We start from the raw sequence: 522 nt of genomic DNA on the forward strand, positions 1-522 counted from the left end.
CCTTGGGCGCCCTCCCGACCCGGGGCCCATCGAAGGGGCGCAAAGCATCCTTTCGCCGCACGAGGTCCTGGCGACGCACACGGTGGAGACAATACAGCCCTCGTCGCACGTAATTTCCCTCGTCTCGCCCAGAGTTTTTTCCGCCTCCCGTTGAGAGGCCGCGTTCCTGAGACGGCGAGACAGAGAGGCGAGCAAATTAGCTGTGTGCATCCCCATGGCGGCGAGCGACGAGGCAGGATCTCCGGGACCCTCCATCAAGAGCGCGAGACACGACCTGTTACGACGGCGGCCTGCGCATTACGGCCACCTGAGCTTGTCTCCAGAATATTTCTGGGGCAAGTGGATGGACGCTGAGGCAATAGACGAGCTTACATTACCGCAGGAAACTTCTCTTATGATTAATCTTGAGAATAAAGTTCTGCGTTCTTCACTACAGCAATATCTAATTTAAAATATCCGCACCGGGTCTACTATCTACATACAAATCTTTTTATTCTTCTGTTAATAATTAGCAACGTTTGC

The sequence above is a fragment of the Penaeus monodon genome, chromosome 24 (assembly GCF_015228065.2).
Source record: "Penaeus monodon isolate SGIC_2016 chromosome 24, NSTDA_Pmon_1, whole genome shotgun sequence".
NCBI classification, from domain to species: domain Eukaryota; kingdom Metazoa; phylum Arthropoda; class Malacostraca; order Decapoda; family Penaeidae; genus Penaeus; species Penaeus monodon.